Genomic DNA, 15,830 nt, shown 5'->3' with positions numbered 1-15,830 from the left:
AATGGGTTAACCCGTTTGCGGGTTCCCCCTCCTTGCCGCCCGGCGGTTCGTCCGCTGTTTCGCCCCCTCCGCCTACAGGCGTCAAGGCGCCGCTGGCGAGTGGGGCACGGGATAGCGCGTCAGCTACCACGTTTGTGCTCCCCTTTCGACACTGCACGGAAAAGTCGTAATGCTGTATCAGGAGAGCCCAGCGCGCCAGCCGACCCGCAGGCTCGCGGAGCCGCATCAGCCAACTGAGCGCACTGCACCCCTGCCTCAGTGGAGGCTTGGGCGGGCTGCACGAACGAGGGAGGCAAGGCTCCTAGTTCGATGAGCGGCGTGGTTTCCACAGGGAACCGGGCCAGCGCCTCGCCGTTCCCAGAGCAGAATTGACTGCTCGCGGGGCACGGCTGCTGCTGTTCGAAACTGCCGGTTGCGGCAGCGTGACACGAACTGCTTTCGCACTGGGCGGAAAGCGTGCACAGCTGAGGCATGTGACCAGCGGATGCACCGCAGGGTGCTCCGGGTACAGCTCCAATGGGAGCCGCGTGGTCGACATTTTGGGTTGTGTCGCCGTAAACCCCAATGGGGGCCGCGGCCAACCACGGTGTCTAGCTATTCGTAGGAACAGCAGCCAGCGGATAAAACGACGCTACAACTCCGTAGGGAGCCGACATGTAGCTGCCGAGTGCCCCGCTGGGGTGTTAGACATGGTGCGCAAGCGTGATCGTCAAGGCGACCTGCTCGGCTAATGTGCCATCAAAGGCGTAAGCGCCAATGACTTAGCACGTTGGGCGCCAGTTGTGGGTTCCTAAGTGGACACAGGCCACCACCCACCGCGGGTTCGAGCTTCGCGCGAGCCAAGGGCCCCGATCAGCCGTCACCACACACACACTGGGACGCCGCTGCAGGAGAATGTCCCCGCGGCAGTGCTGTGATCTCTCTCTCGTGTCGACCGTTGGGCCGGTTGCGAGAGAAAGTGGGCAATCAACACAAGGTACGCCTGTCGGAGGTCGCTGGACCCCGCTGGACAGGCTCGAGCCGCTGCAGGTCAGAGGACACGTGCGGGCGAGCTCGAGTAAGCACTGGTCCGAGCGGCCAAGGGCCGGCACGGACAAACAGTAACGTACGCACCTTACGCTGTCTCGGAGGGATCTCTCTCTCTGGGCCCCGCTCGGACGGTCGCGCGGCGCGCGGCCGCCCAAAGCGGGGTCCCGAATTCCCGCCAAAAGGCGCCAATGGCAAAGGCCCTTGGGGAGCCGGGGCGGAGCTGTGGCTAAATGACAGTGATTATCACCCAGCCGCCTCTCCACCGCCTGAGGCGGGAGCAAGGGAAAGAGGAAAACAACGCGGGCGGCCGGCACAGCCGCGCAAAGGCGACGGCGGAAAGCCAGATTCCCACAAACCATAGGAGTAACTGCACTACACTGCAGCAAGAGCACTGAGAACAATAATGAATTCTGCACTACCGGTGACCAGTGGTCGAACGGGTCGAATGTCCAACACTGAGCTAGGCAATCACGTTCGGTGCACCGACTTGCCACTTGCGTTGCTGATCCTACTTCTTGGCTTGGATTGCGCCTTCTTTTACGCCGATGGGACTGCTGCGTCCAAAGATGCTAAAATGCAACATAGGCTGACCGGACCTCCTAGCAGCACTGGCAGCATCGCGTATCCACAGCTCCCACAGCACCGATAGGTTGGCCGTACTGTCGGGAACAGAGCGTTCAGGACGCGCCGCCCATGGCTCAAATGCATCGCCATGCACCTTGCGGCCGGAGATTGGCGCGTCTATTTCGCTATCCGAGGGGTGCTCGCATGGAAACGTCGGCTCTGCTCTGTCTCCCTCGGGTTTAGTGCGGCAAACTGGCGCTCTTCCCGGCCTATGCCGTCACTCTGACAAGGCCTGTCGCACGATGCATTTTATTTTTTTTGCATTTCACTAGCAGCTCGCGGCTACTGTTTGCCGGAGCGTTGCTTCGCTTATCAAGCTGAAGGATCAGAACATCGTGTTTATCTTGGCTGCGTGTTTATCTTCGTATCTGTCCTATCAGATAATCTTTTCCGCATCTCTATTGGAAAAAAAAAGAGGGGGGGGGGGGATGAACGCGGCCAAGCGATGCCCGCGTTCGAATACTTGCGGCGTCCGAGCTCATCGATAGCGTCACCGCCAGCCAGAATATATAAAGCGTTCGCTGACAATAAACTGAGGTTTCTTGCTTTGAAGCTTAGACGACTGTCGGCTGTGTTCTTCCTTCATTGCGTCTGCCTCGACCCGGTGGCAGCGACGCGGCTTATGGCAGCCTTAGTGCGGAGGTTCGAAAACGGCCAGAACGCAGGATCTTTCGCAAGAGCGCGTCGCCCTCACTTTTCTTTCGTTTGTCGCTGGGTTCGGAACCCGGCCTGATCGTGATTTGCGTATTGACTGACCCCCGAGCGTTGAAAGCGCGATAAAAAAAAGCCATCTATGCGGCAACACTCGTTACCGAAACCACATAAAGCAAGCGGGCAAGCGTCCCAGTAACACTATTCGCGCGAGACGAATACTTCGAAATTTCGAATACTGAGAACTCGGTTCGAAGCGAATATCGAATACTGTGCTATTCGATCGAATATTGGAAATTATCGAATATTCGCACACCCCTAAATTTAAGTGCAGTAACAGTGCTGGCCTCATTTTGCATTTTGAAATATCGAATCTGGCTAACTGAAAAATCTGCTTCAGCACTTGTGCTTCAATTTCTGCCACAATATGCAGAAAAACACAAGCTTTGAGGAAGACAATGTTCAAAGGATTCTCGCGTACCGCTCATAACAAGCGCAAGCAGTGCAGCAAGACAGAGAACAGATTAAAACTGCCCTAGACAGCTGTAAGTACTCACCGTGCATTACTGTCACTTTTAGTAGCGTTAACGGGCACTTCCTCTCACAGTCCGGGTACTTAGGGCTATGTTTGCCTGTGAAAATGACATATTGCAGTGTGTGTATATATATATATATATAAAAACAGGAAAGGGCTTCTTAAAAGCATCATCTTTCCGATAGTCAAATAGTGACATTGCTGTGTTATTACCTTGAAGGGAACGACCCCTCAGTGCTGCTGTGCCCCAAATTGCCACCAGGAGCTCCTGTACAAACATGCTGTCTTTCTCCAACTGTTTGATTCTGGTCCAAGTGTTTTTAGTGCCCCTCCCCGATGTCAACCTGCAGATATAAAACAGCAGATTTTTATGCATTCTATGCACATCATTAATTATACTCTATCATCCAAAGTGCTTGAAAAGGAGTATTTATGTTAACTTTTGCAGTCTTAAATGCACAATAAATTTGCAAAACAAATTATGCCAGTTATTTTCAAAAATGAATGAAGATGTCAGTAGTTTGCAATTGCTTTGCAGAAGCAAATGAAAAGTGCATTATTTCAGCACACACAACACCACCTCCAAGCAATGAGATACAGCTATTCATGCCTATTTTCCAAGTCGACAACTGCATTAAACTTTGCCCAGCTATTATTATTCATTAATCCATTATTTCAGGCTTTTGAGAAAGCATCCAGGTATACCATGTCATCTTGAGTTTCAAACAGAGGAGAGTCCTCTGTATTGTAGATGGCAGCAGTCTCTGTAGCTGGAGTGGCGACTGCTGCTGAGACTGCTGAGGTCTTCCTCTAAGGAGCCGGAGTTAGATTTTTCAGGGCTGGGATATTATAGAAAAGTATTGAAACAAGCACAGGGATACACATTAGTCACTATAGTGCACACATATGAATATATGACATGCATGAAGTAGCAAATGTAAGCTTTGTAGCACAGTGAAACAGCTCTGATGTCACACTGCCAGTGACTTAACATCGTGCACTATCAAGCCACACCCTTGTGTCTTCATATGCCCACTTCCTATCTTCAATAAATACTGCTTGTCATCGACAACCAGCCCAAACACAAGGTTTAAAATATCTATAGATATTTCTGCTGCCCAGTATACACATCAGTGGTGGCCACTGCTTTTCAGCTTCATTATGCGAATCCAGGGAGTAAAACTTGAGCATTATTTGTTGACCTCACATTCAGACAGAAATCAGACGAGACTGTGCAGTTTTTTTTCGGACATGTTTTCACTGCAGGAACAATTGACTTAAGAGTTTCGCTTTGTCTTCAAAGTTTTATTCGCTTTTTATAAAAACTCTAGGAAGGGCAGCTTGCACAAAGATACTAATCACTAAGTCGGGCATCAGTTACTTTTGTGCCATATATTACGATTTCATTGCATACATTACAGTCTCCACATCGAAAATAGGTTTTTTTAGGAAAGGAAGTGACACCCCAGTCAAAAAAAACCATTGAGATTTCCCATTGGAACCAGTTGATTTTTGGGCACTATTGGAACCAACTGGCTAGAAACCAATTGGAAAGACCAATTGGTTCCAGTTGGCTTTTAAGCCATTGGTTCCAATGGTGTCTGAAAACCAATTGGTCCCAATGTTTTTTTTTGACTGGGTAGTGCCAATCAACATTTTTCTACGGAATTGAAATTAACATGCTTTTATGGAAATCAAAGCCAACCGACACATACATCACACACAAGCAACACTGCACATTCAGGCACTAGTAGCATACATTAGCTCAATATGTACATCCAGAGAACACACTTCTGCTCCAACTTATATACCCAATTTATTAGGCTCTCATGCTGGGGCCGGTGGTGCTTGCCCACTGAGCGCAGTTATTTAATTTAATTTTAGCTTCAGTGGTGGTGTAGGTGATGAGTACAATTCATTAGGCTAAGCTGCTGATAGCTCTTATTGTAAGTACCATATTAGTTCTACCTTTTTCGTCAAACATGCAAACATTCATTGGATAAATTGGGTGTAGTTCGGCGGACCAATTGGATGCAATGGGTAAGATCAATTGGGCTCACCAATTGGAAACGCAAATGGTCCAATTGGATAGTCCATTTGGACCATCCAGTTGGAACACCATTCCAATTGGAAACTGAACTCGTCCAATTGGAACCCATTGGAAATCCAATTGGTTCCAATGGTTTTTTTTACTGGGACAGTAACTGTCTCACTTATGCAGATGGACACCCACACCACGCTGTAAGGCAAGGGATATAAAGGAGGAAGTGAAAACGAAAGAGATGCCACAGGGGAGGTCTCCGGAATGATTTCGATCACCTGGGGATCTTCAATGTGCACTGACATCGCACAGCACATGGGCACATTCTGTGTTTCTCCATCGAAACGCGGCCGCCGCGGTCGGGTTCGAACCTCGGCACTCCAGTTCAGTAGACGAGCGCCTTAACCACTGAGCCACCACATGCACCATTTCCAAAATTGTGCCAGATATGTCTGCCTTTGTTTTTACACTCGTAAAGCATTCAGTACCACAGCTGCAGTGCCAAACCCCATGGAACAGCTTTGTCTGTGTGGGTAACACTTGTTGCAATCATGTTACCAAAGCATCCCAACAGTAACTCTTTTGTAGCCACTCATTTCTAAAATGTATTGGAATGAAGTTACATCTAGACAACAAGAACCAATGAAACTAATTAGTACTAAAAAATCAAGACAACCTACCAAGCTCATCTATTCTCGAAATCACTTTCTCCTGAAGTCGCTCATTGAGGCATCTCAGCTTTTGAACTTCTGCATCTTTCTCTTCAAGCTGCTGTTTCAGGCTTTCAATTTTCATTAATGCATCCGAGAGTGCCCTCTGCTGACTTGTTTCTGAATGTGTTTCGTTAAGTTTTTTTTTTCAATAGCCTGCAAAACACTGTCTTTGCTGGTGTGTTTCCTCTTCTTAGGTTGCTATAAATGGACAAAACAGAAAAAGGTTACTCAGTCTCACCGACCAGAATATGAGCCCAATGGTTTCTGTAAAAAAAAGGAGGATGCATATCACCTCACGTTCTTCTTCACTCGCACTGGAATCCACATTTCGCATGAAACGGACATGCTGTTTTTTACTTTTTTCTCCACATCTGCTTCAGAGTCCGAAAAGTTTTCACAGGGGCAAAAATAAATTGCAGGCAAAAATATTTACGGCTCTTAGATACTGCAACATGTAAAAATGCACAAAGTCTCATTTGGATTGTGGGACTGAATGGGCTCCCGGACATCTGGTGTTCTCTAGCTCCACTGACACTACAAAATACAGCACCAGATAGATGCACTTGCTAGTAGTACAGTTATTGGAGAAAGAGCACACATGCATTACTTGCTTCGCATACTAAAACCAAATTACCGTATTTTCTGGTGTAGAAGACACAGCTTTTCTTCAACAATCTTGCTGGTGCGCCCCATACAAGGGTGCATCTTATACACGAATTTTTCGGGGCTTTTTGCGAATTCAGAAATTACTCAGGTTCATGCTGAAGCTTTTTTCACTGAAAAAATATCGCTGCCAATAACGCGGTTGTAACACGGTCAATACTTCGATACGAGGGGCCGCCGTGCGCAACTTCTATTTAGGTGAACTTTATCATGAAACAGCGGGGATAACGACTTCTGGAATCGCAAACCGGTGGCCATTTCGGAGGCTCCAAGCAAACGTAATGTGAAATGCCAAAAGATGGCGACAATCGTGCTTCTCGCCATTATCAAGACAAGCCGACAACTGTGTTTCCTCTGAGTACGTAGTGCGAAGAGAATGTTTCAGCCACGTCGCCTCCAGAAATGGGCGAACCTTTTTATAGCGCATCTGAAGATGAAGACTTTGAAGGTTTTAAGTAGAAATAAAATGTTGTTGCGGACAAAGTTTCTTCTCTGCAGTCTTTTATTGTGTACTTTTTCATGCATGTGTGCACCCAATCCTGTTACGGCCTCAACAGTATGTAATAAATAAAATAAAAAAATAAATATGGGAGAGCTCTTTCGTTTTTCTTTCTTTTTTGCTAAAGCCTGGGTGGGTATGGCGTGAGTGTTGCCTTTTTCTATCACTTAGCGTTGCTTAAGAATTTCTCACAGGTACGGTGCATTCGCGATGGTCGCACCAGCGTGTTTAATTAAGCCTCACTAGCCTAACTGGGGTGCGTCTTATGTACCAACTTTTTCAGTGACAGCCTGCATATATGGCGGGTGCGTCTTATACAAGTGTGCATCTTATGCACCGGAAAATACGGTATGCATCGCATTGTTAACGACACAAAATTCCTCTAATATTCACTTCTGAAGGGGTGAACCTTGATTTGGACATGCTTAGTAAACTATAAAAATTTCAGTTAAGAACCGATTCTTAAAAGTGTACCCGCGGTTCGTCTCACAACTCTATATACTCAATCCAACTTTTGACCAAGGTTTAACCTTTTTCCTTAATTCATCAAGTGCATCTAGCCTAGGTGGCTCGGGCTGAAATTGTGGATACAAGGATTCCTTCCTCAGTATGGCCCATTTTTCTTGTATTACCTTAGCAAGCAGAAAAAAATGCAGTTATTTGACCCGATTTTCACTGCATATGTGGTTATCAAACAGACAGGCAAATACGGCTTATGCACGCAAAAAAAGCAGCTCCATGGCATCTTAATTTTACAATTAAGGCCTGTTATTGCCCTCGCGGTCGGCCGCCTGTGTTTTCATACAGTTGTAGGGCAAAAGTTCTGCATTGTCTCTGTAGCTAGCAAATTGGTATAACAGTGGATGGGGGCTGCAACTGTTTTCATTGACCTGCTTTGCCTGACAGAAATTTTTTTTTTAGTGAACACAAATCCCACAAACTTTTATCCATGACCGCACGTGCAGCATAGCTTTTCACGCAGCTTAATCAGTTGCCAAACACAGACAGATGTCGACACCGTTGAGTTTTGTGGCAACGTGTGCACATTGTTTGAATTATCACGTATTCACTCATTCACACTACGCTATCTGAGACTCTAGCTGGTCGATCGTGCGACCACTGCACATTGAAATATAGATAGTTGCAATGCTAAAACTTTAAACGCCCACCGTAAATGCTTCTCTCGGCTGAACTGCTCACTTATTCGTGCTGAAATTGTCGCAGAGATTGTGCACTACTGTCCTAGTTTTTCAATACCAAGTTTGAATGATGTACTTTCCTGATTTGATCAGAATTATAACCGTCTGTAGCATTGGCGGCAGATAAGCAACTTTCGCATAGTGCGCGTTTAACGTTGAAACAGTCACTGTTTATATTTGTTTCTCTGTGGAGATGCAGTTGAAACCCCCCATGTGGATGACAAAAGTGATAGTTCGAACTTACCTTCCAGCAACAGTACTCTTGCACGATAATCGTAGCTCCCGTCATCTTCAATCCATTTCACAGGATAGTAGGCTGACCTGAAGTCACCATCATCACTGGCCTTATATCCCCTGATATACTCAATGGGGACTATAGCGCAATGCTTATCATCTTCATAGCGTACGTACGCGTGCGTACCCATGGTTCTGCCGGCCTAAACGATGGGCACGAGACTGCACTAACATTTTTCGACAAAGCGACCGCCATGGCTGGCCCCTGTTACGGTGGCGGTGGCGATGTGGATAATTCCAAATCGAAGCGCCAAACCGGCCAAACTTGCTAAAGTGTTGTTGCTACACAAATTTGAATTAAACCATGGCTTTATTTTTATTCCACGTAAAAAATTTAGCTTCTAAAATTCGCACTTAGTATGTTTTTGAATGGCTAGTTTGGTTGGTTTGTTTATGGGATTTAATGTCCCAAAGCAACCCAGGCTATGAGAGACGCCGTAGTCAAGGCCAGCCGTAGCCGTACCTGTGGCTTGCGGCATGTGTGCGGTAATTTTCTGGAAGATACACGCGTTGTTCCTATAAAGAAAGTTCGGAAGCGCAATGGAGTGCCCAAAAGAGAGGCAGAAGTGAGGACAATATAAAAAGTATTTAAATCGCGATGAAACCTTCAAGCTGCCGAAATCGACGCGCTCCTGGTACAACCGCCTTGCAAACAAACAAGGCGTGAGTATTGAATGCATACCACATGTCTATCACGTGTGCTTGTGACCGCCGCGCTTCTGCCCACTGATCCTTTAAACGTTGTTACAGGAATCTTCTACAGTGGACAGCGGCGGTACTGCAAGAAACAAGCCTGTCAGTTCACAAGCTGCTTCAGGCAGGTCTTCGATGCTGTGCGGCTCATATCATAACGTTGCAAATGTCGACCTTCATGACTCTAGGTCGCAATCACCACAAGGATGCATCAGTATAAATGAGGAAGAAAACATCCAACCATGCTCCTCCAGTGGCAGGGAACACTCCGCGGTTGGAGCAGCGCGCAGTCCGGAGGATGAGCAGAATAAAGCTGTGAGAACACCATATATATATTCTTTACGCGCCATGCATGAAGTGGCATCGGTCTGAAAAAAAAAAGTAATAATAATGAGCTCTTTCTTTGTTGGCGTTGCATAATTCTCCTCGCAGCGGCGCCCCTCCTCCTCCGCTCTAAGGGTGTGTTCCTCGTATTTCCTCGTTTACGGTTGTTTACTGGATGTTTCTATTGCACTGATCGGTGCACCTTGTTTGAATTATTCGTACCAGAGGAAAATAAAATTGTGTGCAGTTGACCTACTGCTTGCCACTGTCCTAGAAGGAATGAATCCAGCTCTCAAAAAGTCTACAGAGAGAATAATGATGCTGCATCTAGTTAGTTTCATTCCCGGTGCCTTTGCTCAAAGCATAAATTAATTTCTTGCCTTTTCCCTCGAATGCAAAATACAACACTTATCCGGCAGTTCCTGAACATGGTAATGTTTTCGCGGTATGAGTGTAAGTTCAACGCGGGAACCCCAAGTCGCCGCTACGAATAATTCAAACAAGGTGCACAGATCAGTGCAATAGAAACATCCGGTAAACAATGGAAAATGGAAAAATACGACGAACACACTCCTAGAGTGGAGGAGGAGGGATGGCGCTGCGAGGAGGGTTATGCAATGCCATCGAGAAAAGAGCCTAATAATGCGTATCTTGCCAAATTTTTTTAAAGGCACTTTTGATGTTTTTATTTGTTTTTTATTTTTTCCCCCACCTGTATGCAAAATGTGAGAATGAGAATCCTTGTCTACAGCAATTGAGCGTGTGCTTGAAGTGAAAGTTTAATGCAGCTGCTTTGCTATATCGGTGTCAGGGTGCTTGTGCCTGCATGGTTTATGTGCATGTCGATCTGGCTGCGCTCAAGCTGAAGTATTATCTCTAAAATTGAGATTTCGCTGCCCTTCATCAGCACAGCACTGCTCGAGCATTTGAGACATAGTAGACCTCTGTGGTATTTCTTTTAGCTTGCGCCTGTTTAAATGTTATTGTTTTGTTAGCACTGGTTGCTATTGCCAAGATGGATGTGAAAGTCCAAGGTCCATCAACCTGCCATTCTTGTGTATCATACAGTTTGCACAGGTGTCATCGGCCGCCATGTTTCAGACTACGTTATATAACCTACATGTCACAACCCGCTCTGGTCTAGACTGAGAAAGCTAGAATTAGCGCTGAGAGGTGGTGCTCGTAACGTCCGTGAGTGCAGCACATATAAACTTGTATCGCTGGAAGAGTGCATCCTGAATATTGATAGTGAATTCCTTACGTATGCAGAAACGTCATGCCACCAGAGAGAGCACAAGCCAAGATGCAACTGGTGCATTTGTCTCTCTCTTCAAGGACATGCTGTCGTTAGTGCTAACTGTGACAGCAGGTGATATGCTGTTAATGGTTCTGAGGTATGCACTTAGGGCAAAGTTAACATATAGTGCTCTGCTGCGCCTCATTGATATGATAAATGGTTTTTTAACCACCCTGTCCTTCCCCAGTCGAAGCACACGATGAGCAAGCTTTTGCAAAGCACTGGGACAAGTATGAGTTTCCATTATTATTGCCCACACTGCACAGTATATGTTCGCGAGGCAGTAGCAGACATTCCCCTGGAATGCTCTGTATGTGGTCATTCTTGTGGGTCATCTGCCATGGCAGATGCACCCTTTTCTGTGCTATTAGACCTTCCCTCACAGCTGTGCAAGGTGTTACAAAATCGCAGCTTTCTCGACCTGACACAGCCACTGCAGTCAAATGGCACATTGTGTGATATTTACGATGGCATCATGTACCAGAACTTTGTTGCTAAGCTACAAGTCAAGCTGGGCACAGAATCAGCTTCACATTGAATGCAGATGGGAGCCCTGTATTCAAGTCGAGTGGTACATCAATTTGGCCTATTCAACTTATCATTAACGAGCTGCCACCGACAGAAAGAATGAAAAATTTGGTATTGGCAGGTCTCTGGTTTGGAAGAGACAAACCGCATATGGGCATCTTTCAGGGTGCCCTTGTGGAGGTTTTGAACAAATTATCACAGGAAGGATTTGAACTTGAACATAAAGGCAAAAAACAAAACTTCAAGGCCTTCTGCATTTGTTGCGCAGTTCATTCTGTGGCCAGGGCCCCCATGCAGGGTTTGACACAGTTTAACGGATACTACGGCTGTAATTGGTGCCTGCATAGAGGGGAGAGGGTTGGGAGGTCAACAAAGTACCCTGTAGAAGAAGTAGACACTGCTGAAAGGAGCGAGGAGCAGATGGTTTCACACATGGAGAGGGCAGTTGTAGAGGAGAGACCTATTAATGGCGTAAAATCTTTCTCCGCACTCATCAACTTACAGCAGTTCAATATAGTGTGGAGCTTCGTTCCTGACTATATGCACTGTATGCTGTTGGGAGTGGGGCGCCAGTTTCTGAACATGTGGCTTTAGTCAGCAGGCTCTCCATTCTACTTATGTCGCTGTCAGGCTGCAGTAGATGAATTGATGAGCATCGCACCTCCCAGAGATGTCAAGCGCACATCAAGGTCCACAAAAGAGAGGCGATGGTGGAAGGCAAAGGAATTCGAGAACTGGGTGCTCTTCTATAGTGTGCCTGTGCTGGATGCCATTTTGGACAGGAAGTACCTGCTGCACTGGGCATATCTGGTGGAGGCTATGCATATCCTGCTGGAACACAAGGTGTCATTTCCTGCTCATGCAGAGAGTTTCCTCCTGGACTTCCATGGCCGCACTCAAATCCTTTATAGAAAAGCAAGCATGACTTATAACGTGCACCAGCTTCTCCACATTAGCAAGAGTGTACGGCACTCGGGTCCATTATGGGCTCACTCTGCGTATCCGTTTGAGGCAGGGAATGGCATCTTGAAGGAGGCTGTCAAGGCTGCCAATGGTATTCCTCATCAGCTGTGTCGTGTGCTGCAGATTGAGGGAGTAGTTGATACATGCATGAAATTTTCTACCCATGAAGGTGCCATTCAGTACTGTGCTTCACTAGATGCAGTACAAACCAATAAAAGTGTGTTCATCTCTGAGGGGTTGTGCTTCTTTGGCCGAGGAAGGCCTTACGTGCCCTCTGCCAGCAGTAGCACCTTAACTGAAGAGCTACAGGTAGAAAGCAGTGTTGAATATGCTCACTTATGTCAAAATGGTCGCATATTCACTGGCGAAAGCTATGCCAGAAACAAAATGACAAATAACTCCATGGTGCAGTTGCTGAATGGCACTTTTGCTGTTATTGTAAGCATCATTAGCTGTGGTCCCACGTATGCTCTTGTGCGCCCAATAAAATGCAGTGCCGTGAAGTATGGCACTGTTGAGTTGAACCACCTGTTCAAAGTTCTTTCATTCACAAGGGACCTAAAACTTGTGCCATTTTCTTTAGTGAGCAACATTTGTGTATTTATGGGCGTAGGAAGTGTGTTTCTTTCACCTATACCTAGCTGTTACAGTTGATTGCTTATTGCTGGTTTGGTTTGATTTTTGTGGTTTAATGTCCCAAAGCGACTCAGTCTATGAGGGAAGCCGTATTGAAGGGCTTTGGACAATTTAAACTACATGGAGTTGTTTAACGTGCACTAACATCACACAGCACATTGGTGCCTAGCGTTTCGCCTCCTTAATTATTGAGCTACTTTGGCAGGGGCTTATTGCTGGAATTTAACATCCTGCAACTGAGCAATGATAGAGGCCTTAGCGTAGGCTTCTAGATTTTAAATAATTTTTTATTTGGGAATTTTATTTTGTTGTAGCATTGTACAGATTGCGGGCTATGTGTGCCCCCCGCAGTCAAAAAATGACCTGAAATGTCATGCTCAAAAAGAAAATGCTTTAGGCACCATGCTGCCTTGTAGGATCTAGTGTCTGTATAATGGAACAGTGTACCATAAGACAATTACAATATCGGTGGTAGTAAAATGGGCAACGAAAAGGTGGAATTTGAGGCATGCAATGAAAGACCAAGGGTTCTGCAGAACCCATTGTGAGAACCGCTAAGATTAATACAGTTCCATTGTACAAGAGTTGAAATCAGGCTGAAATGTGATCCATTTAGCAGAGCATCACAGTTTATTCTGTATAGTGTAACACGTTGCACACTGATTAGGTTAGGTGTAATTGTGAAGTGTCTTATATTTTAACTGATAGATATTTACATGCTGAAACCTATTCTCTGAGCTGTAAGGTACAAGTGTTTTAGAATAATTTTCAAACACTTTGCATTTTTTAATTTGCACTGGTATCACAACACAAACACAGTTTTGTGTTTCATCTCCACTGAAATGGTGCCACTGCTGCTAGTGTTTGAGTCTATGACTTCGTGCTGAACAGCCATATACTGTGGCCATTGAGGCACTGCTGCAGATGTGAGAGTTTGCAACCCAACACAGTGTTGCTAGTGTACTGTGACTGCATATGGTAGTAATATTGTCCCAAAGCAATGCTGGGCTTGATATATGCTATGACTAATGACTGCCTCATATTACTTCAGAGCAAGGGCTCTGTAATGTGCACAAATAGCAATCCTAGCAGACTCACGAGAAATACACATTACGTTTTTCAGATATGTGTTGTCGCATTGTAAGCTGTGTCGAATGATTCCTACCAACTTTCTGTCCTCTCAGGCATATTTCTCCATCATTTAAAGTGAGTGTGCTTGTTAAGTACTGCAGTGGGATGCCTCAGGGACTACACTACTGCAGGAAGGAAAAGCATGTTACATAACTTCTGGAAAATATTTTTGATTACTTTCACACACAGGTTGTCACTGGACTCTAGGAACTTATTGGCTTTCATCTCAGTGAGACTGAGTTGCATAATTTGAACTGAAATGCACATGAACTTGTTGGTACTCTGCCTCCATGTGATTGGATGTTCATGTACTGGATTAATATTCAGTAGGCACATATCAGAGTTCCTATTACGACTTGCAGGTATATTTTTCTTTGGGGTAGAATTCTTATGCCAGTAAGGAAGCATTATTGCGATTGTACTCGAATGTTTGTGTTCTAAGGGCATATCTCAGACCATTTTGACCTTCATGCCTTTCATCAGAATGTGTGGTTTGCTTGTAGCCTTCCTCTGTGTGCAGTGCACTTCACCTATACTTTGCCCTCCTTATGAAGTAAATAGCCAGGGACAGATTTATGAGGCATGTCCAGAAAGTAAACATACAAAGGCCAAATACCAGAACCGAAGTGAAACCTAATTGCTAGTGCACCTGATTTGCATTTGGCGGAACTATGAGTTTGACACATAATGTCCTGAGTTGCCTGTGTGCCACAAAAGCCAGCACAACACATTTGGCTGAACTATGTACATCGACAGTCATTTTTTTTTCATGAACTTCTGTTTTGACGAGAATTCACGGCACCACTTTGCCACATTCTCCTGGCTCGTTCAAACAACTGCACAAACTTCTGTGAATGTCCACTGGTGGTTTGCCCCTTGTGTGCAGAAAGCATATCATGGATTGGAACTCATATTCTTCAGGATCAATGCAGGCATTCTGAATTCTTGCTACTTGATCAGACACTGGCAAAACCCTGAAAACTGGCGGGCAGTAGAAATCGTGTGGTCCAAGGTGTAGGGCAGTGCTGACACCCCTCAGCTAGCTGTCTTTGTAACTTGGTGGCTAGCACGCAGGGTATTGTCACTTTCCAGACACTCCTCGTATAGTCTTATAAAGCTCACTGCAGTGGCAATGGAGGCTGTCCACCCAATGGCATCTGCTGCTTGGTGATTTTCCAGTTCATCCCACTACACTGAGACACCTGGCAGCCACATAAAATTTCACACTAGGGGGTTTCATGATGGCATTGGTTGGTAGGCCTTTTTTTGAAAGGCATTTGCAGCTTTGTTCTCGAGTTGTGCCTGGCTCTAGCAACTCTTACAGCATATGTGTGTAAAGGGAGGGAAGGGGGTAGTACGTCTGCCATGAGTCTTGAAACTTTGACAAAAAGAATGGGGGCCATTGCAGCTCTCTCATGGCAATCTCAGTTTAGGAGGGGGCTTGCCTCCCCCCTTCCCCCCGCCCCGTTTCCTTAATTTGTCCCTGATGTCTTCATGAAAACGGTAGACATAGTGTTGATAAATCCAGCTGTAATTTTCATTATTTCAATGTGGGCCATTTTTGGGGTGCTGTATGTTTTTACCTTGATGCTGTATGTATGCTTTGCATCTCTGAAAGTCTTGAGTAGTGTTTTTGTTTCATAATTTTTTATGCTTTCTCGTGATGTTTTTTGCTTTGTCATTTTTCTGTTTTGTGAAAATGTATGAATATGTGAAACTGAGCTGCATGACGTTTGTGGACACCATTTTTCAGTTTTTCTTTAAAGGGACTATGCAATAAATTAATTGCGATTGCGTAAAGCAGACGAGAGATAGGCATTCCACCACTCATCACCCCAGCGCAAGAATTTTTGAGCTAACATCACTAACAATGAAGTTATAGACGATTAAAAATCACGCTCCTCCTCTCCCCCCCTTAACTCGTACCTGCAGAGCATCAAGAAAAAAATAAAGAAAACAGCTCTGGGACAGGGCCCCGCCCATGAATACGTCATTCGCTGACGTTCGGTT

General features: G+C 45.7%; 1 pseudogene; it reads left to right on the top strand.

Moving 5' to 3' along the window:
- The first annotated feature begins 11,037 nt into the window (after positions 1 to 11,037).
- On the top strand, positions 11,038 to 14,838 carry LOC149357254 (uncharacterized; annotated as a pseudogene).
- Positions 14,839 to 15,830: the final 992 nt, after the last annotated feature.

This window comes from Amblyomma mixtum, chromosome 3 (assembly GCF_055824585.1).
Source record: "Amblyomma mixtum isolate Tamu chromosome 3, ASM5582458v1, whole genome shotgun sequence".
NCBI lineage: Eukaryota > Metazoa > Arthropoda > Arachnida > Ixodida > Ixodidae > Amblyomma > Amblyomma mixtum.
Note: the sequence above shows the minus strand (reverse complement) of the source record. Positions and strands in the feature narration are given on the sequence as shown.